The 26,722-nt window shown below is 47.8% G+C and overlaps 1 protein-coding gene and 4 non-coding genes across 5 annotated transcripts in view; 4 read left to right on the top strand and 1 right to left on the bottom strand.

Moving 5' to 3' along the window:
• The window catches only part of LOC120375640 (zinc finger protein 850-like), a gene marked incomplete at its 3' end in the record, with an annotated part of 811,498 nt that overhangs the window by 554,848 nt on the left and 229,928 nt on the right, over positions 1-26,722 (bottom strand). The window lies entirely within an intron of this gene.
• Positions 3,831-3,902, top strand: TRNAE-UUC. Its single transcript has one exon. It is a non-coding gene; the product is annotated as a tRNA-Glu (tRNA).
• Positions 5,162-5,233, top strand: TRNAA-UGC. Its single transcript has one exon. It is a non-coding gene; the product is annotated as a tRNA-Ala (tRNA).
• On the top strand, positions 7,657-7,729 carry TRNAM-CAU. The gene has a single exon. It is a non-coding gene; the product is annotated as a tRNA-Met (tRNA).
• Positions 18,354-18,426, top strand: TRNAV-AAC. Its single transcript has one exon. It is a non-coding gene; the product is annotated as a tRNA-Val (tRNA).

Genomic DNA, 26,722 nt, shown 5'->3' with positions numbered 1-26,722 from the left:
AAGGGAAACGTCACCTGCTCCTCTGCTTTGCAGAATCCAAACACAAGCAAAGCTTGTCAGGCCCTGGTGGCAATGGCAGGGAGTCAGGTGTGGGCAGACAGAGTGCTTTAGTCACACACAGGCGCCATGGCGTAGCTGGTTAAAGCGTCTTTTTTGTAAACAGGAGATTCTGGGTTCAACTCCCAGTGGTGCCTTGTTAGCTGGATGTTGGGGTACCTGGTATTGGCTACTGTCAGAAGAGAAGTTTCAGAGCTAGATGGGCCTTTGGTCTAGCCCAGTGTGGTTTTTCTTAAGGTTTAAATTACACTCACAGACACTGATAATAGAGTTACTGAAAGTTTGGGAATTAGGAGCAGGTAGGTCAGTGGTCCAGTCCCCACACAGATGACCCCCCTCCCCTCTCTGGGACAGGGGCAGGTCTGAGCTCTCCCCCAAATGCTCATTGTGGCTGCCAGAATCTGTGGGCAGCTTGTTTAGTTTACAGCAAAGGTTGAGTCCTGCTTTGTGCACCATGTGTGAGAATGAAAATCCTAAACCTCCCTTTGAAATATCGAATGCAGCAGGACGTGTTATTGTCCCTGCCCCAAAGCAGACAGACCAATGGTAATACTCCCCTGCCATTTTACTTTTTTGCTTGCTAAACTCCTTCTTATCTGCCCGGCCCAGGCTGTCCTCTGCCTCAGCTGCTGCTCCCGGCCTGCTGTAGAGTCAAACACGCGGGGCCCCCAGGGAAACAGAGGCTGGGACAGGGCAGCAGCCTGGGCTGGGCTGGGAAGATGCTGGGAGTTCTCGTTCCCTGAGAATTGGCCTGGCTCCCTTCTCAACAGCAAACAAATCAATTCCACGTCCCCTCCCCAGAAAAACCAGCCTGGATCCAAGGGCAGCAGGGGACGATTCCCTGCAGTTCCCACCGAGGCAGAAGAGAACCCAGGGTGTTTCTAGCAGAGCTTATGGAACTGACGTGGGGAAACCAGCCTTTAACAACAGGCAGTTCCAGTTTAAGCTCAGTGTTTTTAACAATTTCTACAACATTAAATAACCCTTCAATCGTAGTGTCACCATCCATAACATTGTTTCAGCCTTATAGGTTCCTAAGTGCACAACTAAACATCTCTTCAAACACAAGGGAGTGGAGATCAGTCAGTGTTCAGAGTCATCCCACATAAAAGAACCATGTTGTGGTACATACTGGCCCCATCATGTGGCCATCGCCTTTCCCTCCTCTCTGTTAAAAGTTTTAGTATTTTGCACAGAAACTTTCTTCCCTCAGGAGAGTCCTGGGAACCAGGGCTGCCAGCCAGACAAACACCTTTAAGAGGCGGCGTAATCTGTCAAAAAATTATCTCCCTCCTTCAGTTCAGTGACACCCTGAAATGTTGCTTATCAGGGCAGAGCCAGAGGATTGAAAGCAGCTACATGAAACCCCTGTGTAGCTAACAGGAATGAACACAAACACTCCCTTGTATCTGAAGAGATGTTTAGTTTTACCCTTGGTAAACTACAAGACTAAAGGGAAAGGCAGTGGTGCCAGATATAAAGAGTGAAACACGAGACAATCATCATAGTTATGCCCATAGTGACTGCAAATTATTTCTAAATTCTTCTTATTATCATCAGTGTATTATTTTCTCTGGAGTCTAGACATTGACTATATCTTGACCAAGAAATTTAGATCTTGATAAAATAATCAACTGCCCCTGGTGAAGGTAATAGACTTGATACCCACTGGGGTGTCCCTACACAGGTTCAAGTATTAACAACAGTGGCTGCCTTTTAGCCATAGCTTTTAATCAGGGCAATAAATTGATACAAACTCCTGTAAAATCATTTTCCAGCCTGACTCCTTCACCCACATTTGTTAGGGCATTGGGCCACCATGTGAACATTTCATTTCCCTCCTCAATTTCACACAGAGACACAATTTCCTTTGCACAGATCCATGAACAGCAAAACCTCCCTGTGTCTCTGGTCTGAGCCAGGGCATTCGATTCCATTGAAACCTTCTCTCCTGCAATGGCGATGGTCAGACAGAGGGGACGTGGCCACCTTCACCTCTGACAGTGAGATATTGGCTCAGCTCTTTGTTTATGCTGCTGTTGTTAGTCCATGAAATATCAGGGATGGAATGCAAGGCTGAGTTCATGCACCAACCCCCTGAAACATTTCAGGGCCCAGAGAAATCCTGACCCCAGCTGTTGGAATGATATGGTGGAGATTTGACTAGGAAAGGGACTGTCTGAATTGTCAGTGTGGGGAATGGACAACAACCTATAGCAATGTCATTAACCACAAACACACTCTCATCCTGCTCCAGCTGGAAGGGAAATGGGCAGGAACTCTCGCTGTTTAGCCATGGACACACTTACACTAATGCAGCCATCAGTGTGCTGGGGAAGCTGGTCTGAGCCATTTGAAGTGACAATTCTGTGAAAACAGAATCATGGTGTAGCGAAGTAACTATACATTAAGTACTTGTGGCTGAGTGGTTAAGGTGATAAACTAAAAATCCATTTTGGTCTCCTCACACAGGTTTGAATCCTGCCAACTATGGAGGCATTAGTATGTTGCTAGTGCTTGAGTGTCCGCAGAGCTGAGCTGGATTTGGTCTCACTGTGAGGCTGGCTACACTTAAAATGCTGCTGTGACACTGCTCTAGCACTGTGGAGTAGACAGCTGCTACAGTGACTGGAGGTGTTTTCCATCCCTGTAATAGCTATGTTGACAGAACAATCTTTCCTTTCATTTAGCACTATCTAACCACGGCTTAGGTCAGCTTAATTATACTGGTTTGGGGGGTTTTCACACCCTGAAAGACCATCATGCTCTACCAACTGAGCTAGCTAGATTTAAAGTCAGTCAACTGCCCAGTCGCAGTGTAGAAGGAGCTTGAGGGTGTTTATTTGTGAGCTGAGGTTCCCTGTCTGACATTTGCCTTCTTTCCTGGTTTATGTCTCCAGCGAGCAAACCGGAGCTGTCACAAGGCTGGTTAGATGCTGCTTTCTAGCCCAGAGAGCTGGGGTTGATGTAGCATGCTGTCGCCATCAGCTGGTCAGAGTAACCAGGGTGGGAGGGTGGAATTTAGGATTCTCCCACCAAGGGGAGGTGCTGTTGGACTCATCTAGTGGGGGAGAGTCTGAGTCTGAGTTCCCCACATGCCACACACACATTTTCACAGGGAATCAGGTCCCCTGGGGAAAAACTCAAAAGAAGCCCAGGCCCAGGAGTGTCAGAGAAAGGAATCACTGTTTGCCTTAAGAGGTGGGTGAGGGAAACCTGCAGGTCCTTAGATCCCTCCAGCACCTGATAGAACCATTTGTGGGGAAGCTGAGGAGGACAAGGAGATGGGAAAAGGGCTTGCAGCTGTTGTGCAATCACCATGCTCCCAGCAGAAGGGTCCAGGGGGCTCAGCACTCAGAACTCACAAGATGGCAAAGCTCAGAGCCCTGTTCCACAGAGTCCAACTGTGATCAGCTCACACCCAGGGGGAGCAACACCCCTCCCTTGGTCTCTATGCCAGAGCTCCTATCAGCTCAGTCCTTCCCGCAAGAGCGGGCTGCTGAGAGGGTTGCGATGGGGTAAATGAAGGAAGAGGAGGATTGTTCCTCATGGGTTTTTTTTTTGTGTGTGTCTGTGATCCTGCTGGAGGAAGCATCATTTGAGTTTGTTTCAGTGACTTTGGTTGAGCTGAGGTTGTGACCCTGAGCACAGGGGTTCCTGCACTCTCTGCTCCTAGCCCCTCAGGGAATGGACAATAGAGCAGCTTCAGAAATTGGATAGAAAGTAGCCTAAGAAAGTGTAGCATAAGTGAGAAGGAAAACAACACCCTTGCCTCCCTGGTGGTCTAGTGGTTAGGATTTGGCACTTTCACTGTCATGGTCTGGGTTCAATGCCCAGTCAAGGAAAAGTGACCTTAAACCAAGAAAGCTTTGTTTTTTCTTCACTTGCAATGTAAATAAATCCATGTTATTTTCCTGATTCCCCCATCTTCCCAGTGTCTTCATGGCAGGGCCGGCTCCAGGCACCAGTGCAGCAAGCAGGTGCCTGGGGCGGCCAATGGAAAGATGAGTCTTCAGCGGCAATTCGGCCCTCTCAGTCCCTCTTGGAGGGAAGGACTTGCCAGCAGAGGTAGAGCTGCCATTGATTGCAGCTTTTTTATTTTATTTTTCTGCTTGAGGTGGCGAAAACACTGGAACTGGCCCTGCTCCATGAAAGACAATTTGTTAAATGCCAGATGAGTGCAGTTCTATCAGTTCTCAGCCTGAGTCCTTAGGTTTTAATCCTGAGGATATTGTCCCATCATGGGACCATTTCCTGCCTCTCTTTCCTAGGGAAGCACAATTTTCCTTGCACAGACACAGGAACAGCAAGATCTTTCTCTGTCCCTTGTGCAAAGCAGGGGGCCAAATTCCATGGAAACAATGGACAAGCAGGGGGCCCTGGGCACATCCAGCCCTGGCCATGAGATGTTCCCTCCCCTCTTTCTTTATGCCCCTGTTGTTATTTCATGGATTGCCTGGGATGGGGGAAAAGCTGAGTTCACTCCAGGTGGAGGGGGAAAGAACCGTGAAAGTCTCAGGACCCAACTCCTGCTACCAGGATCACCGAGGTGCTGGGAATCTGCATGGGAAAGGGACTGTGTGAATTGTCAAGGTGGGGAATGAATAACAATCTACCACAAGATCCACCTCATTAACCACTGACACAGGCTAATCCTGCTGTCTATAGAAGGGAAACTGGGAATGATTCTTTGCTGTTCAGCCATGGAAACAGTGACCCAATTGCACCGCAGTGAATGTGCTGGGGAAAGCTGGACTTCACAGGCAGGTGGAAACACCTGGAGCTCCCCACCCCACTTCTGCCGCAAGGGTGAGGTGTTGAGCTGCTCACAGCGTCCCCCACCATGACCTTGCAGCACCCCACACCCAATGCAGGGGAGAGGGCTGAGTGTATCTCTGCACCCTGAGTCCAGGGCACAAACTCTCTCTGCCCCACACATAGAATCTGGCCCTGCTGCAAAGTGACCCCTATGAACAATTAACCTCCAGGAGAGCAGGATTGGCCCTCAGAGAGGGGAATGGGCTTCTCGTGAGACTTATAGGTCACTGGATGCAGTGGAAACAGGAGGGCTCTGAGTGTAACCCATAGCCCACCTAACCCATTTGGGGATGTAACTCAGTGGTAGAGCACATGCTTTGCATGTATGAGGCCCTGGGTTCAATCCCCAGCGTCTCCAAGTTCATTTTTTCACCCTGGTGCTTTGCTCATGCCCAGAGGGGATGTGGCCCAGCAGACTCCCTGCACCAGTTTCAATCCTGCTCAGTAAGGGGCAAGTGCCAATTGCATGGAAGGTCTGGGGGGCAGTTTCTGCTCCTAAGTCACCTTGGTACATTTAAGATTCCCACCCGCTGTGCTGCTTGGGACAAGGGTAGATGAGAAGGGCGAATCCTCCAGCACTGGAGGGAAAGGTCCCAGCTGCACAGACTGAGAGGCAAGGAAACAGAGGGGCAGTCAGTGCTCAGAGAGGAGAGAGGTCAGTGATTTACACCCACCAGGGGACACTGTCTTTCTGAGGCGAGTGCAGCTTGCTTGGGATGGTGCTGACAATGGGTAGAAAAAAGGCTGGAGTCAATGACAGATGAGACCACAGAAGGGGAAGGCGAATGGCAGCTCCACAGAAGGTCCTGGGTGCTCAGATGCCCCAGTTATTGCACCCTGGCCTGTCACAGAGAGAGAAAAGACACCGAGGGACCCAGCCCCCCTACAGTGATCCCATGGACAAGAACCTGGCTGGGAGTGGGGTGAAGGTTCCCTCTGGGCAAAGGGGAGCTGAAATCCCTCAGTGTCCTGGAATTTAAGCAATGGAAGCTTCAAACCCTGCATGGGTGTGGGCTGAGGTGCATCAGCAGAAGGTTGGGCTGGACGGGGCGGCAGGTTTGTACAATTTTTGGTGGTGCCCAGAATGGGACCAAGTCCTGCCCCACACACACGTGCCTAAGGCTCTGGGAGGGAGTTTGGGTGTGGGAGGGAGAGGGGCTGGGCTCTGGGAGAGTTTGGGTGCAGGGTCTGGACTCAGTCAGGGGGTTGTGCTGCAGGAGGGTGTGCAGGGGGCAAGCTCTTGGAGGGAGTTTGGGTGCAGGTGTGGGGTCTGGGTTGGGGTTGGGGGTGCAGGAGAGGGTGATGGGTTCAGCATTTACCTCGGGCATCTCCCAAAAGCAACCTGCACCCTCCTCTGGCAGCAGCCCCTAAGCGGGAGGGCCAGGGGTGTCTCTGTGCATGGCTGCCTGCAGACTTCACCCTTGCAGCTCCCATTGCCACAGCTGGCAGAGTTGGCGCTCAGGGCGGGGCAGCGCACGGAGACCTCCCCCACACCAGGGACGTGCCAGCCACTCCCGGGAGTGGTGAGCCACATGGAGTGAGGGCGGGCAGGAAACCGCCTTAGTCCCCTTGTGCTGCTGGCGGTGGTGGCGGGGGTCCCCGGGCCCTTTTAAATTGCCCAAGGGTGGCAGGCAGCACTGAGGGGGACACTCCCAAGGGCCTAATGTTGCTTTGCACAATGATAAATCTTGGAACAGGACAGAAATGAAATGGCAGCAGAACCTAAGGAATTAAAAGCCTCCGGATTCTTGTGTGTGCACTGACTCCGACCGGAAACTGTAATTTGATTCGCTTTGTGGCTGCGGCTGGTAAAATATCAAGGCAAAATCATTCCAGTGATCGTGACCCTGGGATTGAGGAGGCTTTGGTCTTATTAAAATGTAACTAGCATGTTACACTTGTGTTTTTAAAGGTGGCTTCCCCAAGCAATCCCAAGTTGTTCTTCCCACAGCTGGCTGATGGGGGGCAGCAGGGGATCTCCCCAATCTGGGGGAATCTCTCTGGGCCCCACTGTTAATTCTCCATCCTTTCTCCCCCTAACCATGCCCACCCCTCCCCACCCCATTATCAGTGTTTTGGAGCAACCCCTCCCTCCCTCCCTTTATGGGATACAGACTCTCTGTGACAGAGACTAACTGGGGCTCCTCTCTGCACGGCCCCAATGGGGAAGGAAAGAGACTGGAGGGATGGGGAGAAGACGAGCAGAAGGAGTCAAATGGGGCTAAATCAAAACAGAGGAGATTTTCTTTCTGTCAAAATGTCCTGGAGTCTCATGGCTGAAAAGCCACATCTTGAGTTAGGTTTGACGCATCAACCTTTCAATTACCAGGCAAAGGTGTGAATCACAGAGACTGATAACTGCCTGCTTCCCAGCTTTGCCAAAGAAGCACCTGCATTGGTGGAACTGGTTAGTGCAGAGGGGGCTACTGCTGGGGTTATGAATTCAAGCCTTATTTGGAGCACTGGCTTTTATTACCTGTGTAGTTTCCCCAACTTGCTTTGCTTAATTCCCACGGAAAGTGCCCTACTAGGAAAAGGAGAGTAAGTTCTAAAATGAAGAGGTAGGTGCATAGCTTGGAAACATCCCCCCTGTGCTGCCATTAGTTCCAGTAGATTGTTCACTGGCAGCATGAATTGATTTCTTTGCTGCTGTGAAAGCTGCCAGGAAAAGTCTCTCATCACCAGAGCTCCCTGCTTCTTCCAGCACATCTCTGGCTCCTTCCCTGCCCCAGTCACTGCTGTAGGAGGGTCCTATATACACTGAGCCTCAAAGTTTTCCAAGCCTTCTTAGCACAGTTGGCAGCGTGTCAGTCTCATAATCTGAAGGTCCTGAGTTCAAGCCTCAGAGAAGACAATGTCTTTTGCTCCCTGCTTCAGATTTTCTACAGGAAATCAGAGAAAAGAAACTAGAGGAAAGTGGTTTCTAGACACCCTCCCACCCATCTCACACACAAAGACTTTTCTAAGGCATTTTCTTTTCCTTCTCTATGGACCTTGTATTTTTCACAGAGCAAAATAAAACAAAAACATGCAAGTCCAAGCCTAATACAGTATGAAACTCAATACAGATCAAATCTCACCCTCAGAGATCTTCCAATAAGCTTATTTTGCAGACTAGACTTATTTTATGTCTGGGCCCAATCTTTTCACCTTGTATAGTCCGTGTTCCAGCTCAGGTGGTAGCTAGGGGATGTCTCATGACTGCAGCCACCTTTGTTCTGTTCCACCCCCTTATACAGCTTTGGTACAAGGCAGGAATTCTTGTCTCTCTCTTGGGGAAGAGCCCCAGGTTTAAGATGGATTCCTGTACCAGGTGACATGGTCACATGTCCTGTGAGACCCCCCAAGCCTTCATTCTTCCTGGCCTGACTCACAGATGGTGCAGGACAGAGCCATCTCCAGTCAATTGTCCTGGTTAATGGGAGCCATCAAGAGTCCAAACCACTATTAATGGCCCACACTTTGCATCATTACAATAGGACCTCAGAGTTATAGTTCATATTTCTAGTTTCAGATCCAAGAATGATCGGTTCATACAAATAGGATGAACACACACCATAGATTATAACCTTTGTAATGATACCTTACAAGAGACCTTTTGCATGAAGCATAGTCCAGTCACTTTATATTCACACTCATTAGCATATTTTCATAAAACCCTATGGAGTGCAACATCACAGCTGGGAAAGGGTTTTACTGCGGCACCTGGGAGCAGTTGAGTTGCATGTTCAGGCTGTGGTATGAGTTCCTCCAGGTTTCTTGTAAGCACACAGGGACCTTCGCGGGTGCTCTCCATACAGGAATGGCCCAGACATGATAAAGCGATGGGGATTGCATTTTCCTTTTTTATTTTTGTATTTCCAATGACATTTCTGTTTATGATTTCGTTTTGCTTTGTATAACCGTGTTTTCTCCTGGATTTGATAGTTAACTAAAAAAAGAATAAGACTTCAGGGCACCAGATGGAGGAGCAGGCTGGGGCTAGGACTGCTAAGAGAGCGAGAGTAGCAGGTTTTCTGTATTGTTTCCTGCCCTCATTTTCATGACTAGTTTCTCTTCTCCACGAAATTTGCTTCTTTTATGTGTAAGCCTGGCTAGCTCAGTTGGTAGAGCACCAGACTTTTAATCTGAGGGTCCAGGCTTCACATCCCTGGTCAGGTGAAGCAGGAACAGTTCCACTCAAAATGAAAGAAGGCATCTCTCCAGGATGTTATTTAACCTTTTTCCCCAGGACTTGGCATTTGCACTAGGAAGGGCCATGTACTGCCTGGGACTGAAGGGGCAACTTCCTCACATGCCCACTGGCCTCTCAGTCTGGTTTAAGAAAGGCCTCTGGGAGCTGCAGCAAACTGCTGCATGACAACTTGGTGAGCAAAGGCAGGGCTGCCCCCACAGGGTCATCCAGAGCTCAGCAGAGGTCTGGGGGTTCCAGTGATTTCCCTACACCCCCCCCAGGGGGGGTGTACACCCCCCCCTGAATTTTCCCAACACCCCCCCCCAGTTTTGTGAGCTAGTTACATACCCATTTAGTGACTGTTCGGAAATCTGAATTTAAACTGAAACATTAATACACACTTTAAAAGCTTATACAGTGTATGATAAAATATGTGCATGATAAAATATGATAAAATACTGAAAAAGTATAATAGATTTGAAAAGTATGAACATAGACTAGCTTCCTTGCTTCCTTATACAGCTGTTTTTTATGATGTCAGTGCATTCATTTCGGTGATGTTGGCCAACCTAATAATTTCAAATGATGATTTGTAAACAAAGTCTAAATGAGCTCTCCCTGACAGCTAGTGATGAGCTGGGGGCTAAGGCTTCAGGGCCAGATTATATTTACATTCACACCTAATCTACCTAGGTATCCAGCAAACAGAGCTGTGTTGTCCAAGTGATAGATTTTGGCTGGGGTTGGGTTACAAACCACTTGAATGTAGGGGGAAGGGGTGATGAAATGTTGTTCTTATTGTATGATGTAAAGGGCAGTAGAACTGTACTTAGCCAGTGATGATTTGAAGGCATCAAGAGAGAGGGTGGGGACCTGTCCCTCTCCACTGTTTAAAGACAGAGCTGATTAGGCTCCATAGATAGTCTTTTGTTCTGTTAAGTGACCACTGCAGCTGAAATCACTGACAATCAGGTCTAAGTGCTTAGTCCTGTTGTGGGGACAGTGTTCCTGTGGGTACAGTGTTTTTGTGTAAGAGACAACCCAGACTGCACTAGCAGCGAGGTTCCCGCACTGAGAGCTCAGCTGAAATCACTGAGAGCTGGTGGAACCTCAAGAGACCAACTCGCAGAGATCACAGTGGTAGGTGACAGCAGAAGGTGACTGTGCAGGGCCATTGGCAACAGAGCGGTGGAGTGAACGGTGGCACAACGAACAGCCATGGCCAGAGCAAACTGTGCCTTTTTGTCCCCGACCTGGGAGGTGTACTCACGTGAAAGTGAAGTCTGAGTCTCCACTGACCAAGGACAACACCGGTGAGTGGAGTGCGGTGGAGGGAAAAGTGAGGGGCACGTTAAATAAACATTTGTTTGTTGGACTATATTTTAGTCACTTTGCTCCAGAATGCTAGATTTGTGACTGGGAATGGAAACTTATATAAATATGTTTCCCATTGGCCATTATCTTTGAAAAATCATGGCGATCGGGGGGAGGTCCCGGACGACTGGAAAAAAGGGAAGAAGGAAGATTCAGGGAACTACAGGCTAGTCAGTCTCACCTCAGTCCCTGGAAAAATCATGGAACAGGTCCTCAAGGAATCAATTCTGAACCACTTAAAGGAGGGGAAAGTGATCAGGAACAGTCAGCATGGATTCACCAAGGGCAAGTCATGCCTGACTAACCTAATTGCCTTCTATGGTGAGATAACCGGCTCTGTGGATGAGGGGAAAGCAGTGGATGTGCTATTTCTGGACTTTAGCAAAGCTTTTGATACAGTCTCCCACAGTATTCTTGCCAGCAAGTTAAAGAAGTATGGGCTGGATGAATGGACGATAAGGTGGATAGAAAACTGGCTAGATGGTCGGGCTCAACGGGTAGTGATCAATGGTTCCATGTCTAGTTGGCAGCCGGTATCAAGTGGAGTGCCTCAAGGGTCGGTGCTGGGGCCGGTTTTGTTCAATATCTTCATTAACAATCTGGAGGATGGTGTGGACTGCACCCTTAGCAAGTTTGCAGATGACACTAAACTGGGAGGAGTGGTTGATACGCTGGAGGGTAGGGCTAGGATACAGAGGGACCTAGACAAATTAGAGGATTGGGCCAAAAGAAATATGATGAGGTTCAACAAGGACAAGTGCAGAGTCCTGCACTTAGGGCGGAAGAATCCCATGCACTGCTACAGACTAGGGACCGAATGGCTGGGCAGCAGTTCTGCAGAAAATGACCTAGGGGTTACAGTGGATGAAAAGCTGAATATGAGTCAACAGTGTGCCCTTGTTGCCAAGAAGGCTAATGGCATTTTGGGTTGTATAAGTAGGGGCATTTCCAGCAGATTGAGGGATGTGATCATTCCCCTCTACTCAGCACTGGTGAGGCCTCATTTGGAGTACTGTGTCCAGTTTTGGGCCCCACACTACAAGAAGGATGTGGATAAATTGGAGAGAGTCCAGCGGAGGGCAACAAAAATGATTAGGGGGCTGGAGCACATGACTTATGAGGAGAGGCTGAGGGAACTGAGACTGTTTAGCCTGCAGAAGAGAAGAACGAGGGGGGATTTGATAGCTGCTTTCAACTACCTGAAAGGGGGTTCCAAAGAGGATGGATCTAGACTGTTCTCAGTGGTAGAAGATGACAGAACAAGGAGTAATGGTCTCAAGTTGCAGAGAGGGAGGTTTAGGTTGGACATTAGGAAAAACTTTTTCACTAGTAGGTGGTGAAGAACTGGAATGGGTTACCTAGGGAGGTGGTGGAATCTCCTTCCTTAGAGGTTTTAAGGTCCGGCTTGACAAATCCCTGGCTGGGATGATTTATTTGGGTTTGGTCCTGCTTTGAGCAGGGGGTTGGACTAGATGACCTCCTGAGGTCCCTTCCAACCCTGAGATTCTATGATTCTATGAAGATTTTTAAAATGCAGTATTTGCCAAGGTTGTTATCTCACATTGTTGCTATCTTGGGAGGTCATTATGTTGGGGAGTTTCTGTACTAAACATTTTTATTATAATTAATTTTTACATAAGAATGGTCATACTGGGTCAGACCAATGGTCCATATAGCCCAGTACCCTGTCTTACAACAGTGGTCAAGGCCAGGTGCTTCAGAGGGAATGAACAGCACAGGTAGTCATCAAGTGATCCATCCCCTGTTGCCCATTCCCAGCTTCTGGCAAACAGGCTAGGGACACTCAGAGCATGGTGTTGCATCCCTCTCATCCTGGCTAATAGCCACAGATGGACCTTATCTAGAATTTATCTAGTTCTTTTTAAAATCCTGTTATAGTTTTGGTCTTCACAGCATCCCCTGGCAAAGAGTTCCCTGGGTTGACTTTATATTGTGTGAAGAAATACTTCCTTTTGTTTTTTTAAAACCTGCTGCCTATTAATTTCATTGGGTGACTGCTAGTTCTTGTGTTGTGTGAAAGATTAAATAAAATTTCCTTATTCACTTTCTTCGCACCAGTCAAGATTTTGTAGACCTCTATCATATCCCCATTAGTCATCTCTTTTCTAAGCTGAAAATTCCCAGTTACTTTAATCTCTCCTCCTGTTTCATACCCCTCATCATTTTAGTTGCCCATCTCTGTACCTTTTCCAATTCCAATATATATATTTTTAGGATGGGTGACCAGATCTGCACACAGTATTCAAGGTGTGCACGTACCATGGATTTATATAGAGGCAATATGATATTTTCTGTCTTATTATCTATCCCTTTCTTAATGATTCCCAACATTGTTTACTTTTGTGACTGATGCTGCACATGGAGTGGATGTTTTCAGAGAACTATCCACAATGACTCCAAGATCTCTTCCTTGAGTGTTAACAGCTAATTCAGATGCCATCATTTTGTATGTATAGTTGAGATTACTTTCCAATGTGCATTACTTTGCATTTATCAACATTGAATTTAATTTGCCATTTTGTTGCCCAGTCACCCAGTTTTGTGAGATCCCTTTGTAGCTCTTCACAGTCTGCCTGGGACTTAACTATCTTGAATAGTTTTGTATCATTTGCAAATTTTGCCACCTCGCTGTTTACCCATTTTTCCAGATGAATATGTTGAATAGGACTGGTCCCAGTACTGACCCCTCAAGGATACCACTATTTATCTCTCTCCATTCTGAAAACTGATAATTTATTCCTACCCTTTGTTTCCCATCTTTTAACCAGTTACTGATCCATGAGAGGACCTTCCCTCTTACCCCATGATGGCTTACTTTTCAAAAGTCAATTTAAATTAAATACATTTTTTTTAAATTATATATTTTTTTAGAAATCTAGATCTGTTATGTGTTTTGGTGTAACTTGCATTTTCCTTATGTTAAATTTGCATTATCCTAACAAAACATTTACTTTATTCACTTTCTTCACATCAGTCAAGATTTTATAGACCTCTAGCATATCCCCCCTTAGTCGTTTCTTTTCTAAGCTGAAAATTCCCAGTCATTTTAATTTCTTCTCCTGTTTCATACCCCTAATCATTTTAGTTGCCCATCTCTGTACCTTTTGCATTTCCAGTATGTCTTTTTTGGGATGGGGTAACCAGAGCTGCACACAGTATTCAAGGTGTACATGTGCCATGGATTTATATAGAGGCAATATGATATTTTCTGTCTTATTATCTATCCCTTTCTTAAAAAAGCAAAGGTTTCAGAGTAGCAGCCGTGTTAGTCTGTATTGCAAAAAGAACATAAGCTTTCGTGGGCTACATCCAATGAAGTGGACTGTAGCCCACAAAAGCTTATGCTCAAATAAATTTGTTAGTCTCTAAGGTGCCACAAGTGCTCCTGTTCTTTTTAAAAAAGCAAACAGAATGTTGGGAATCACTGACTGCCGCTGCACTCTGAGTGGATGTTTTCAGAGAACTATCCACAATGACTGCAAGATCTTTCTTGAGTGTTAACAGCTAATTCAGACTCCTTCATTTTGTATGTATAGTTGAGATTGTTTTCCAATGTACATTACTTTGCATTTATCAACATTAAATTTCATCTGCCATTTTTGTTGCCCAGTCACCCAGTTTGTTGCCCAGTCACCCAGTCACCTCAGTAATTCTTCGCAGTCTGCCTGGGACTTAACTATCTTGAATAGTTTTGTATCATCTGCAAATTTTGCCACCTCACTGTTTACCCATTTTTCCAGATCATTTATGAATATGTTGAACAGCGCTGGTCCCAGTACCGACCCCTCAGGGATACCACTATTTATCTCTCGCCATTCTGAAAACTGATAATTTATTCCTACCCTTTGTTTCCCATCTTTTAACCAGTTACTGACCCATGAGAGGACTTTCCTCTTACCCCATGATGGCTTACTTTTCAAAAGTCAATTTAAATTAAATACTTTTTTTTTAAATGTATATTTTTTTAGAAATCTAGACCTGTTATGTGTTTTGGTGTAACTTGCATTATTCTTACGTTAAATTTGCATAATCCTAACAAAACATTTACTTTATTCATCTCTCTTTTATATATCTCATTGGTCCTGACACCCCCCCTGTAAATTCGAACACCCCCCCTAATTTCTATTCCTGGGGAAACCACTGGGGGGGTTCCCTATTGGTCCCATGGGGTAAGGGCAGCACTCAGGACTTTGAATCCTGCAATCTGAGCTGAAGTCTCGGTGGGATCTGAGGACAATTCCTGTGCCACAAACCCTGCTGGGTCTTCCAAGGCTCTATCTTGCTTTCTCAAAGGCCATGAAAGCCTGTCTTTTGCCCGCTAGCTGTTGTGACTTGAGCACAAGAGGGGACGTTTGATCCAGAAGCCTGGCCGTGCCTGGAGTCCTGTAGGTAGGGATGCGAGCTCCATTTCCTCTGAGTCCTGAAGCTGGGCTGCAGCCTGGCCTAGGAGGCAGCCCTATTGGTTGACCTACTGGCCCAAAGTCACTTGGGCGGTGTTGGTGGTCCCCAGGGATGCTGAAGGGCCTAAGGGAGGGAGGCTCAATACTCCCCCCTATCAGTCAGGGCGGAAGAGGAGGGCTACAAGAGTGGGCAGGTTGATGGCTGGGCCTTCTAGCGTTCGGTTGGGGAGGAGGTGGGGAACGCGAACTGGGAGAAATGGTTGCTGGCCTGTGAGGAATGGCTCAGCCGGTGGCGGAAGGGGACCTTGTCATTAACCTCAGCCATGTGTTTCCCCCTGCTCCACGAATGCTGCTGAGACCGAACACGATGGCCTTCCACTTCTTGTGGGGCAATAGGACGTCCCTACCTAGTCAGGAGAAGTGCGGCTTTTCTGCTGTATTAGAAATGGTGGTTGGGCCTGGTGGGCTTTGAAGCCTTGTACGGCTCTACTTTTTTGTTTTTCAATTTTCAGTGGGTGGCTGAGCTGGACGGGAGGTCAGGCCCGAGGGGAATGACGGGACAACCATAAAGAACCCAACTGACTCTTCCGATATGGCCGTATTTTTTTTTACCCCACTGGGTGCAGCACCGGGTATGGGATGGCCGATAGTGGCGGAAGGGGGAGGAGATTAGGAAGGCCTCCGCCCCCCTCCCCCCCCCGTGTTCTTCTATTCCCACCTTACAGCCTACAGGATTTTCAGTGGGTGGCTAGGCGGAAGGTGCTTGAAGGATGGCTTCATCCGCAACAGTGGCCACCCTCACAGCAGTGGCAGCCACAGCAGCAAGCCCCCCCCCCCCACACTTCGGCTCAGTCTGAACAGAGGTCAATGTACCACTGGGTGAGACAGGCCAATTTTAGGGAGCTTTCTCTGAAGGTGAGCAACTGTTCCCAGAACGTACTGACAAGAGCTTTAAAGTATTTGCAAATGTGCACGGCCGGCATGTGCAGAGCAAAGGCTGCCCGGTGCACTGTGTCAGGCTCTGGCACCGCTTGAGACAATGGACCATCTTCAGCCACCAGGCGACCCAGGATCTAAGGCAGGAATGGGGTGAGGAAGCAAGTCAAGCTGAGCAAGGCAGGCAAAAATTCATCTCACCTTTGTGGGCGCTCACAATGATACCCTTTTTGTGTGCCAGGGCTGACAAAAACCTCCCAGACAGGCCAAAAAAGCAGCAGGGGTATTCTATCTGCTACCCAAGATCCATAAACCTGGAAATCCTGGATGCCCCATCATTTCAGGCAATGGCACCCTGACAGCAGGATTGTCTGGCTGTGTAGACTCCCTCCTCAGGCACTATGCTACCAGCACTCCCAGCTATCTTCGAGACACCACTGACTTCCTGAGGAAACTACAATCCATTGGTGATCTTCCAGAAAACACCATCCTGGCCACTATGGATGTGGAAGGCCTCTACACCAACGCTCCACACAAAGATGGACTACAAGCCATCAGGAACAGTATCCCCGATAATGTCATGGCAAACCTGGTGGCTGAACTTTGTGACTTTGTCCTCACCCATAACTATTTCACATTTGGGGACAATGTATACCTTCAAGTCAGCGGCACTGCTATGGGTACCCGCATGGCCCCACAGTATGCCAACATTTCTATGGCTGACTTAGAACAACGCTTCCTCAACTCTCATCTCCTAATGCCCCTACTCTACTTGCACTACACTGATGACATCTTCATCATCTGGACCCATGGAAAAGAAAACCCTTGAGGAATTCCACCACGATTTCAACAATTTCCATCCCACTATCAACCTCAGCCTGGACCAGTCCACACCAGAGATCCACTTCCTGGACACTACTGTGCTAATAAGCGATGGTCACATAAACACCACCCTATACCAGAAACATACTGACCACTATACTTACCTACATGCCTCCAGCTTTCACCCAGACCACATCACACAATCCATTGTCTACAGCCAAGCTCTAAGATACAACCACATATGCTCCAAACCCTCAGACAGAGACAAACACCTACAAGATCTCTATCGAGCATTCTTACAAGTACAGTACCCACCTACTGAAGTGAAGAAACAGATTGACAGAGCCAGAAGAGTACCCAAAAGTCACTTACTACAGGACAGGATCAACAAAGAAAGGAACATAACCCACTAGCCATCACCTTCAGCCCCCAACTGAAACCTCTCCAGCGCATCATCAAGGATCTACAACCTATCCTGAAGCACGATCCATCACTCTCACAGATTTTGGGAGAACAGGCCTGTCCTTGCTTACAGACAGCCCCCCAACCTGAAGCAAATACTTACCAGCAACCACACAACAAAAACATTAACCCAGGAACCTATCCTTGCAACAAAGCCCATTGCCAACTCTGTCCACATATCTATTCAGGGGACACCATCATAGGACCTAATCACGTCAGCCACACTATCAGAGGCTCGTTCACCTGCACATCTACCAATGTGATATATGCTATTATGTGCCAGCAATGTCCCTCTGCCATGTACATTGGCCATACTGGACATTCTCCACATGAAATAATAAATGGACACAAATCACATGTCAAGAATTATAACATTAAAAACCAGTCAGAGAACACTTCAATCTCCCTGGTCACTCGATTACAGACCTACAAGTCGCAATATTACAACAAAAAACCTTCAACAACAGACTCCCACGAGAAACTGCTGAATTGGAATTAATTTGCAAAGTGGACACCATTAAATTAGGCTTGAATAAAGACTGGGAGTGGATGGGTCATTACACAAAGTCAAGCTATTTCCCCATGTTTATTTGTCCCCCTACTGTTACTCACACCTTCCTGTCAACTGTTGGAAATCGGCCGTCCCGATTATCACTACAAAAGGTTTTTTCTCCTGCTGATAATAGCTCACCTTAACTGTAAAAGCAGCAAAGAATCCTGTGGCACCTTATAGACTAATAGGTGTTAGTCTATAAGGTGCCACAGGCTTCTTTGCTGCTTTTACAGATCCAGACGAACATGGCTACCCCTCTGATACTTGTCACCTTAACTGCTCACTCTCATTATAGTGTGTATGGCAACAGCCATTTTTTCAGGTTGTCTGTGTATATCTATATCTATATATCTTCCTGCTGTATTTTCCACTGCATGCATCCGATGAAGTGGGTTTTAGCCCATGAAAGCTTATGCTCAAATAAATTTGTTAGTCTCTAAGGAGCCAGAAATACTCCTCTTTCTTTTTGCAGATAAATTAATGGAGGTTAAGTCCATGAATGGCTATTAGCCAGGATGGGTAAGGAATGGTGTCCCTAGCCTCTGTTTGTCAGAGGGTGGAGATAGATGGCAGGAGAGAGATCACTTGATCATTACCTGTTAGGTTTAGTCCCTCTGGGGCACCCACCATTGGCCACTGTTGGCAGATAGGATACAGGGTTGTACCAACCTTTAGTCTGACCCAGTATGGCCATTCTTATGTTTTTATGAAGGGAGAAGGAGCATCTTAGGACAGAGTTTCTGTAGTGTAGTGGTTCTCACTTTTGCCTAACATGCAAAAGGTCCCTGGTTCAAAACCAGGCAGAAACATGTGGGCTTAATTTTCCCACCTCCTACTAGCCTGTCCCTCAATCCTCCTCCCTATTGGTCAGGGCAGAAGAAGTGGCTGTAAGAGCGGCCAGGTTCCTGAGCTGGGCCTTCTAGCATTTGGGGAGGGTGGAGCTGACTGGGGCATGGTGCTGGCAAAATGCCTCAGGGCGCTGGCGGGAGGAGCAGGCCAGGGCTAGGGCTGTGGGGAGAGAGAGAGAGAGAGAGACCAGCAGGTTTCCTCTAGTGTTTTCTGCTCTCTTTTTGTTCAGTAGTTTCTCCTCTACATAAAGTTGCTGACTCTTTTTGGGAATCTGGTTAGCTCAGTGGGCCAAGCATCAGATTTTTAATCTGAGGGTCCAGGGTTCAAGTCCCTGGTCAGACACTCAACTATTCCTTGAGATCTTAAAAAGCTCTGTCTTTGAAGTCCTTCTTGATGTTACTTTTTCTTTTCAAGATTTTGCCTTTCCTAAGAAGGTCCTTTTGTGTGTGGGATTGAAGGGGCAACTTCCTGACACCTCCCCCCCCCCACCTCGCAGGCTGGAGGAATAAAGGCTTCTGGGCAGGGGCAGCTCTAGACTAGCTGCCAGCACCTGGCGCCCCAGGTGAACCCTGGAATCGGCGCCCCCAACCCCAAGGGCAGAGCTAGGCTGAGGTATTTTGGTAAACAGGGAAACATTTTGCCCCTTTTTTCCTTTTAATGTTTTTAAGCCTTTTTTTTAAAACAGAGGCTTAATTATTCGGTTTGTCCATCCGTCCATCTGTCCAACCAATGTTTCTTTCTCCATCCTTCTGGTTCTGGCTGCTCCTTACTACAACCATAACTTTGGTCTTGAACTTTATAGAGTAGTGAGGTACCTTAAGGGTTAAATGCTAAATCCCAAACCCAAACAACACTAGTTACCTGTGTCTGGCAAAAGGTGTCTGGCAGTTTTGCCACTTTGAATGATTCAAATGGATTTTCAGTGGCATTATAAAAAAATCCCAACAAAGCAGAACCAAACCAATTCATCTTAAACCTACAAAACAAGAGTTTTACAAACCATGAGTGTCAGTTTAGGTCCTTAAAACCTTACATCATCACACACAGTTCTCCTTTGCCTAACATCCCTTGCACTGTGATTACTCCTTTTTACACAACTGAACCCTGACTGCACGTCCATCTTGTACAACCAGAGCCAGCCAGGGGCAGGCAAGTTAAGTGCCAATAGAAACCCCTGACATTCCTTTAGTGATTTTGATTACATTACCCAGTAGTCAAATAATTTTGATGAGATTATCTCTCCGCCTGCTGCCTGCAGCTGTCCCCTATAGACCATTTCTGTGGGCAAAGGGCCCATTTCCCCTCAAAATGGCTGTAAAAGCTTCACGGGACAAAACACAGTGGTGGTAGTAGCCACTTTATCTGACCCTCTTGTATAATTTAATTACCAAACTTCTATCAAATGTGACTGCACATACAGTTACGTACAGTTACATTCACTGAACGTGAGCAACTGTCCCCAGAACTCACTGCCAGTGGCACAGGTACCTTTTAAGTACCGAGACGTGCAGTGACATCTTTCATAGGAATCGGCCAGCGTGTGCATGGCCGGCGTGTTCAGAGCAATGGTTGCCCACAGGTGCCGTGTCAGGCTCTGGCCCAGCGTGAGACAATGGACCACTTTATGGTGGCTGGTTTGTTTCCCCGGCAGGTGTGGGGACTTTGGGCTACATGATGGCAGCTGTCAGATTTGGTTGGACAGGATTCTTTTCAGCTCACCTGAGGCTTGTTCCTGGCCGAACGAGGGCAACCACAGGGCACCAGCAGAACCAGCTGCAGCAAGGGCGCCCTCAGCAGGGGCCGCCGTATAGCGGGCGGGTGTCACGGGACACACTGCACCTGCTCAATGTCAGAAAATCCCCTTCAGACTAAACCAGTTTGTTTCTCGAAATCAAAACAAGTGGGATGAAAGTTCTTTGCAAAAATATTTTGTTGCAAAACAAAAGCATCTCCTGTTTGTCAGAGTGTGTTAAATTGTCTCGTCACACACAGAGGGGAGACACTTAGATCACAAACATTAGATAAGATGCTTCAGTCTGAGCTAAGTAGTTGCTGCTCTTAACAATTGCAAAATAAAAAAAATACAAATGAAATAGACTTTCAGCTATTCTATTATGTTATAATCTGCTCTCAGTAAATGTGATAGGACACCTCATATTATGCACTACTCCTAGTGACACTCTCCAATGGATCCCCACCCACCGTGAGGTAGGTAGGAGAGGATCATTATAATCCCTACTTGAAATAGGGAGAAGCTAAGGCTGAGAAAGGAGAATTGACTTATCTTAGGTCACACAGCCAGTCAGTGGCAGAGTTGGGAATAGGACCTAAGAGCCCTGATTTTCAAACTAACCATCGGATCTTGAATTTCATCCATTGAATGACCGGAATAAAGTGCTCTCAGATGAGCTCCAGACCAACAACAGTGCACAGTAATTATTCAGCAAGTATTTGAGGAGAACTGCAATGTTAGAGAGAATCATGAACTGCTCAGAGACCATTAATGCAGAGAAGCAGCAAAATTCATCAAACATATGACTGGTTCTGACTTATTTACTTGGTCTTAAAAGAGAACAACAAGGACCTGAGTCTCCTCCCTGTCAATAACCCCCTGCTCAGCCAGGTCATTCTCTTCTTTGAGCTTTGTCTAATGGAGATTCAGTCCTGCCTGGAATATCATAGCAGCTGGAGGCTGCCCTCCCCTCCCTCCTTTGAGCTCTAATTGCAGAGGCAATAAAGTCAGTGTTGTTTCAAATTCCTGCATTCTTTATTACTTCATCACAGAAATGGGGGGATAACTGCCACGGTAGCCCAGGAGGGGTGGGGGAGGAGGGAAACAATGGATGGGGTTGTTGCAGGGGCACCCCCTAGAATGGCAAGCAGCTCATCATTTCTGCCAGATGTCGGGGGCTCTGACCTGGAGCGGCCGTTTGCTTCTCTGGTTCTTTTGTGGGCTTGCCTGATAGAACTGACTCTCCCTTTAGACAAAACTTAAAGAAGGAAATGACCTGGGGAGTCATTCCCATTTTTGTCCATGTGCCCCCAGCCAACCTCACCAAGGCAAGCCAGGAGAACCCATGACAGCAGCAAATGGTACAGTATAACTGGCAACTGTCATTGTCAACTTGCAAAGCAGCAGATGGGATGGTATGGGTGGTAACCATCTCTGCAAACTTGCAAAAGGCAAGGGGATGCTGCTGCGTAGCGCTGCAGTACTGCGTCTGTCAGCACCATCCAGTAGACATACGGTGACAGTGAAAAAAGGCTGAACAAGCTCCATGGTTGCCGTGCTTTGGCGTCTGCCCGGGCAATCCAGGGAAAATGGCACAAAATGATTGTCTGCCGTTTCTTTCACGGAGGGAGGATTGAGTGACGACATTTACCCAGAATCACCCACGACACTGTTTTTGCCCCATCAGGCACTGGGATCTCAACCCAGAATTCCAGTGGGTGGGGGAGGCTGTGGGAACTACGGGATAGCTATGGGATAGCTACCCACAGTGCAACGCTCCGAAAATCGACACTAGCCTCAGTACATGGACGCACACCTCCGAATTAATGTGCTTAGTGTGGCCGCGTGCACTCGACTTTATACAATCTTTCCAAAAAACAGTTTATGTAAAATTGGAATAATCCCATAGTGTAGACATACCCTGTGATTAATAACTTTGGTGGCTAATTGAAAGGCTGATGGTTCAAACCCAGGTGAAGATGGAGGAGGTTTTTTTTTAGTGATGAGAATCCAGTACATTTTAACAGGCAGAAAAGCGCCTCAATGCGGGTCTAGCCTCATTGGGCAAGCATAAGTGACACTCTTGCTAAATGCAGTGGTGGTATAGTGGTGAGCATAGCTGCCTTTTAAGCAGTTGACCTGGGTTTGATTCCCAGCCAATGCAAGGATGTGATGTTTTCTCTGCTGGGAATTGGTTTAATTTCAGTCACATTGTATCAGTTTACCAAAGGAATGAGAGAATCAATGTGCTGCAGGTCATTAAACACCCAGTGGAGGAAGAAAGGGGTGGGACTATACAATGAGCTGTTGGAGTCATCCTGGTATTACAATGTTTGTTTTATTTATTTTAAAAAAATTCTTTACTTCCCTCTCTCTTTTAGACTCGGAGCCTTTAAGGTCAGAAGGGACCAGTGTGATCATCTAGACCGACCTGCTGCACCTTGCAGGCCAAAAGACCCCACCCACCCACTCCTGTAATAGACCCGGGAGGGAAGGCAGCTCTGTGCTCTGCCCCTACCCCAGACAGCACATGGAGGCCCTCTGCTCCCCTCCCCCCATGGGTGTGCAGAGATGTGCCAGCAGCACTGAGGTGGCTCCCTGCCCACTCTGCCTCCATCCCTCCGTGCCGCTCCCAGAAGTGGCTGGCATGTCCCAGCATCCCCTGGGGTGGGGGGAGTGTCTCCATTCACTGCCCCTGCCCCGAGTACCAACTCCGCAGCCCCCATTGGCCACTGGGAGCTCTGGGGGCAGCGCCTGCAGGCAGCGGTGCAGAGACCCCCCTGGCACGGCCCACCTAGGAGCTGCTGCCAGAGGGTTGTGTGTACCAAGCACTTTGTGAGCTGCAGTGCCCGGGGTAAGCGCCACCCCCTCCCCCAGCGCAGAGCCCGCACCCCGCACCCAAATTTCCTCACAGAGCTTTGTTTGTCTTCCTTTCACCCAGAACTGTCCTTCTTCTCCTGGGCTGCAAGTAGCCATCCCTGGGAAGCCAAGAGGCAGGCACAGGATTCTACCTCCCAGCAGCCAACCACACCTCCCCAGGCTTTGCAGAACGACTGGTGGTGCTCTACTAACCCCACTTAGCCGCACTGAGGCGCTTAGCTTCTGCCCTGCCTTCCTCAGCTCGACTTTCCTCTTTTGCCCCATTCCTGCCTCACTCCCTCCTTTGGCAAGTCACACAAAGGAGGCAGCAGGAAGAGCCGGCCGCCATAGGCCAACCTCCAAGGGCAGAGGAGACCAAGCCACAAGGCTTCAAAAGGTGACCAGCCCAGATCCACTAGCTTTCCCCTGCTGATGCCAAGGCCTTTTCTCAGCTCATTTCACCTCCCTCTGCCCTGCAGGGGTTGAGTTTATTGCAGGTGTTACCCACAATTGGGCCAGCTAGTAAGCGTAGGGAGGACTAATGACCCACCAGAGTTTGGCAGAAAGCAGCACATTTATTATACTGACAGCTAAGCTCAAAAGAAGAAGTGGGGGGTGTCACACTCGCACTCGCATACTCACACTCCCAGGACGGGCACAGCACTGGAGATGTCAGGATTCGGCAAGGTAAGTGTCCCACAGCGCAGCTATGGATGGTGTGATGAAGGTAAATCCCTCTGAGGCACAATGAAATACAACGCAGAGAACCACTGGCCAGGCGGTCCGGGCGAAGGGCATTCACTGGAGGTACAAGCTTGTGAGTGCTCTCCTGAGCACAGGGCCCCTTCCCCTTTTAAGGGCCTGCACCTCATGGCCTGCGACTAGAGATGACTTGGCTGCATCTGGTGGGTCACACTCCACCTTGGGCAGTGTCCATGCTCTGGATGTGTGAGTGCTGCCTAATTAGCGTCCCAGACGCCTTGTCTACCTGGGAGCTCTTCTGCTCTTCAACCAGCCCATTCATCCCATCAGCATTCCAGGGGGGAGCGGGAGGGGGAAAGCCACTTCACAGGCATTCAGAGAGGGACAGGAGACAAAAGTGGGAGCAGGGGAAGTATAAGAGACCTTTTGAGCATAGAAATCACTGCTGCTCTTACAACAGCAGGGACAGGCCAGTAGGAGCTGGGAAAATCAAACCAGCATGTTTCGAACCAGGGACCTTTTGCGTGTTAGGCAAACGTGATAACCACTACACTACAGAAACTCTGTCATAGGCACTTGCCCCTCCTTTCATAAGAACATAAGAATGGCCATACTGGGTCAGACCAAAAGTCCATCCAACCCCGCATCCTATCTGCCAACAGTGGCCAATGCCAGGTGCCCCAGAGAGACTGAACCTAACAGGTAATGACCAAATGATCTCTCTCCTGCCATCCATCTCCACTCTCTGACAAACAGAGTCTAGGGACACCATTCCTTACCCATCCTGGCTAATAGCCATTCATGGACTTAACCTCCATTCATTTATCTGCAAAAAGAAAGAGGAGTACTTGTGGCACCTTAGAGACTTACAAATTTATTTGAGCATAAGCTTTTGTGGGCTAAAACCCACTTGATCAGATGCATGCAGTGGAAAATGCAGCAGGAAGATATATACACAGAGAACATGAAAAAATGGGTGTTGCCATACACACTATAGCAAGAGTGAGCAGTTAAGGTGAGCTATTATCAGCAGGAGAAAATAACCTTTTGTAGTGATTATTGGGATGGCCCATTTGCAACAGTTGACAGGAAGGTGTGAGTAACAGTAGGGGGACAAATAAACATGGGGAAATAGTTTGACTTTGTGTAATGACCCATCCACTCCCAGTCTTTATTCAAGCCTAATTTAACGGTGTCCACTTTGCAAATTAATTCCACTTCAGCAGTCTCTCGTGGGAGTCGGGTTTTGAAGATTATTTGTTGTTATATTGCGACTTTTAGGTCTGTAAATGAGTGACCAGAGAAACTGAAGTGTTCTCCAACTGGTTTTTGAATGTTATAATTCTTGACATGTGATTTATGTCCATTTATTCTTTTACGTAGAGACTGTCTGGTTTGGCCAATGTACATGGCAGAGGGGCATTACTGGCACATAATAGCATATATCACATTGGTAGATGTGCAGGTGAACGAGCCTCTGATAGTGTGGCTGATGTGATTAGGTCCTATGATGGTGTCCCCTGAATAGATATGTGGACAGAGTTGGCAACGGGCTTTGTTGCAAGGATAGGTTCCTGGGTTAGTGTTTTTTGTTGTGTGGTTGTTGGTAAGTATTTGCTTCAGGTTGGGGGGCTGTCTGTAAGCAAGGACTGGCCTGTCTCCCAAGATCTGTGAGAGTGAGGGATAGGTTGTAGATCCTTGATGATGCACTGGAGAGGTTTCAGTTGGGGGCTGAAGGTGAAGGCTAGTGGGGTTCTGTTACTTTCTTTGTTGGGCCTGTCCTGTAGTAGGTGATTTCTGGGTACTCTTCTGGCTCTGACAATCTGTTTTTTCACTTCAGCAGGTGGGTATTGTAGTTGTAAGAACAGCTGATAGAGATCTTGTAGGTGTTTGTCTCTGTCTGAGGGGTCGGAGCAAATGCAGTTGTATCTTAGAGCTTGGCTATAGACAATGGATTGTGTGGTGTGCTCTGGTGAAAGCTAGAGGCATGTAGGTAAGTATAATGGTCAGTAGGTTTACGGTATAGGGTGGTGTTTATGTGACCATAGCTTATTAGCACTGTAGTGTCTAGGAAGTGGATTTCTTGTGTGGACTGGTCCAGGCTGAGGTTGATGGTGGGATGGAAATTGTTGAAATCATGGTGGAATTCCTCAAGGGTTTTCTTTTCTATGGGTCCAGATGATGAAGATGTCATCAGTGTAGCGCAAGTAGAGTAGGGGCATTAGGGGATGAGAGCTGAGGAAGTGTTGTTCTAAGTCAGCCATAAAAATGTTGGCGTACTGAGGGGCCATGCGGGTACCCATAGCAGTGCTGCTGACTTGAAGGTATACATTGTCCCCAAATCTGTTATGAGTGAGGACAAAGTCACAAAGTTCATGCACCAGGTTTGCCATGACATTATCGGGGATACTGTTCCTGATGGCTTGTAGTCCATCTTTGTGTGGAATGTTGGTGTAGAGGGCTTTTTTGGCCTACTGCTTCTCTGTCTGGGAGGTTTTTGTCAGCCCTGGCACACAAAAAGGGTATCATTGTGAGCGCCCACGAAGGCGAGATGAATTTTTGCCTGCTTTGCTCAGCTTGACTTGCTTCCTCACCCCATTCCTGCCTTAGATCCTGGGTCGCCTGGTGGCTGAAGATGGTCCATTGTCTCAAGCGGTGCCAGAGCCTGACACAGTGCCCCTGGGCAGCCTTTGCTCTGCACATGCCGGCCGTGCACATTTGCAAATACTTTAAAGCTCCTGTCAGTAAGTTCTGGGGACAGTTGCTCACCTTCAGAGGAAGCTCCTTAAAATTGGCCTGTCTCACCCAGTGGTACATTGACCTCTGTTCAGACTGAGTCAAAGGGGGGTGGGGCTCGCCACTGTGGCCGCCGCGGCTGTGAGGGTGGCCACTGTTGCGGATGAAGCCATCCTTCAAGCACCTTCCGCCTAGCCACCCACTGAAAATCGTGTAGGGTGTAAGGT

Source organism: Mauremys reevesii, linkage group 12 (assembly GCF_016161935.1).
Source record: "Mauremys reevesii isolate NIE-2019 linkage group 12, ASM1616193v1, whole genome shotgun sequence".
NCBI lineage: Eukaryota > Metazoa > Chordata > Testudines > Geoemydidae > Mauremys > Mauremys reevesii.
Note: the sequence above shows the minus strand (reverse complement) of the source record. Positions and strands in the feature narration are given on the sequence as shown.